The sequence below is a fragment of the Babylonia areolata genome, chromosome 22, assembly GCF_041734735.1.
Source record: "Babylonia areolata isolate BAREFJ2019XMU chromosome 22, ASM4173473v1, whole genome shotgun sequence".
Taxonomy (NCBI): domain Eukaryota; kingdom Metazoa; phylum Mollusca; class Gastropoda; order Neogastropoda; family Buccinidae; genus Babylonia; species Babylonia areolata.
The window spans coordinates 38,667,632-38,670,131 of record NC_134897.1 but is presented as its reverse complement, the minus strand read 5'-3'; the positions used below and the strand labels follow the sequence as shown (position 1 = coordinate 38,670,131).

The window sequence follows — 2,500 nt, the reverse complement described above, 5'->3', positions numbered from 1 at the left end:
CGGACAATGGGGTGACGGTGGTGCATATGTTTTTGTTTGTTTTTTTTCTTTAAAAATTGGAATATAACCTGTTTGAAAACTTAAACTTAAGAATGTATTGCTGTTGTTTTTTCTTCTGTCTTCAAAACGAAACAGGAAAGAAAGAATGAGGGACATTACGAGAAAACACGAGTTGTCAGTCAGCAGTTGTTGTGGGTGGTGTTTTTAGACGTCTATTATTCTGTGAATTTGTATGAAATTTTAAAAAAGTCGTGCTGGTTTTCATTTTTCCTCTGGCGACAACCTAGATGAAGATGTCAGCGCCAGATGCTCACATCGCAGTATTTAGTAATGTCACGTGCTTCTATTTGTGTCTGTTTTCTCTCAGAGCGTTTGCACCCTGGGTTTAAAGGGTCATCTCTCTCTCCCTCTCTCTCTCTCTCTGTTCAAAGTTTATCCACAATCAAGATTTTAGTGCGTGAGTGCGTGCGTGCGTGCGTGCGTGTGTGCGTGTGTGTGTGTGTGTGTGTGTGTGTGTGTGTTGTGAACTGAAATCAAAGTCTGAATGCATACCGCTGACTCTGTGACACACGTTTCAGGACTCTCGCCCGCAGGGGCTGCATTCTCCAAGAGAACAGATCCAGACTTTTTGTGTAAAAGCCTCGCTCCTTTTCACGCATTGCTGTTGACATCATGAAAACGACACCACGCCATGTAAAACAAAGCACGGACCACAGTCAACATTTGTGCGGCCGAAGAGAAGAGAAGAGAAGTAAGAAGAGAAGTTCTTTTGGACGAATCATTTGGTCATTGCTGAGAGTTTCCACTTGCCACAACTGCTTCGACAGGCTTCTACAGAACCCAGATTTCAGAAAGCTACGTTTGTGAAGGAGACTCAGGATTCTGCTAGCGAGGCGGACGACGGTTGAGAAGCTGTAACAAGGTTCGGAAGCGACTTGAGAACAGCAGACTTGGCTGGTCAAGAAACAGTGGCCCTATTCTCAAAGGTTGACAGCGGACTTGGCTGGTCAAGAAACAGTGGCCCTCTTCTCAAAGGTTGACAGCGGACTTGGCTGGTCAAGAAACAGTGGCCCTCTCTCAAAGGTTGACAGCGGACTTGGCTGGTCAAGAAACAGTGGCCCTCTTCTCAAAGGTTGACAGCGGCATTGGCTGGTCAAGAAACAGTGGCCCTCTTCTCAAAGGTTGACAGCGGCATTGGCTGGTCAAGAAACAGTGGCCCTCTTCTCAAAGGTGGGAGAAGGGTCTGCGGCTGTCTCTTGTCCTTCTGCAGCTGACTGTCTGTGGTCTGGGAACTGGGGAAGTGAGTGTTATTGGCGTTTTCGTCTGTGAGTTTCTCTCTCTCTCTCTCTCTCTCTCTCTCTCGCTCTCTCGATGTCTCTGCCTGTCTGTCTTTCTCTCTGTATTTCTATGTGTGTAATTTCTGATTGGATCTGTGTGTGTGTGTGTGTGTGTGTGTGCGTGCGTGCGTACGTCAGTGCGTGGGTGTTCGTGCGGGCGTGTGTTTGTATGTGTGTGCGTGCGCGCTCGTGTGTGTGTGTGTGGACGTGTTTTATGTTTCTGTGTGAGGTATTGTTGATTGGATCTCTCTCTCTCTCTCTCTCTCTCTCTCTCTCTCTCTCTCTCTCTCTCTCGCTCTTTCTCTCTGTATTTCTCTGTGTGTAATTGCTGATTCGATCTCTCTCTTTGTCTCTCTCTCTCTGTCTCTCTCTCTGTGCGTGCGTCAGTGCGTGCGTGCGTGCGTGCGTGCGTGTGTTTGTATGTGTGTGTGCGCGCGCGCGTGTGTGTGGACGTGTTTTATTTTTCTGTGTGAGGTATTGTTGATTGGATCTCTCTCTCTCTCTCTCTCTCTCTCTCTCTCTCCCTCCCTCCCTCCTCCTTTGCGTGTATGTGTTATATTTCACAGAGTGCGTAAAACTGCCAACTTGGATTGGATCTCTCTGTCTGTCTGTCCGTCTGTCTGTCTGTCTGTCTCTCTCTCACTCTCTCTCTCTCTCTCTCCCCCCCCCCTCTCCATGTGCGCGTATGTGTTGTATTTCACAGAGTACGTAAAACTGCCAGCTTTTTTTTTTTCGATAGAAAGCTAGCATTTTCCTTCTGTCTATCTGTCTGCCTGTATTTCTCCTCCCTTCGGTCTTTTGTCTCTTTCTTTTTCTTTCTTTCCATCCTGGATTCTTTCTTTTTCCACCACCACCCCTCTTTGGGCTTACTGTCTTTCCTTTTCTATTTCAATTGCAATCACGTGCGTCCCAGGAGCTTCTAGTTGTCGGATATGTGGTTTTTATTTCCCCCTATCTTTCTCGCTAATTGCATTTACATACACGCAAAAGCTCCTGACATTGTCAAGCATTGTTTTTCAGTGAATTAAACCGAATTTGCCGTTCCTTCTCTCCATTTTTTAAAATTTTTTTATTTTTATTTTTTTTTTTTTTACCTTTATTTGGAGTGAGAGACGGCACGCAAAGTTCGATTTGCAGCCAGATTGTGACTGGACAAAAAACAA

General features: G+C 45.9%; 1 protein-coding gene across 1 annotated transcript in view; it reads right to left on the bottom strand.

Moving 5' to 3' along the window:
* Nucleotides 1-2,500, bottom strand: part of LOC143297122 (uncharacterized) — a 138,768-nt gene that overhangs the window by 61,737 nt on the left and 74,531 nt on the right. The gene's annotated exons all lie outside the window — the stretch shown is intronic.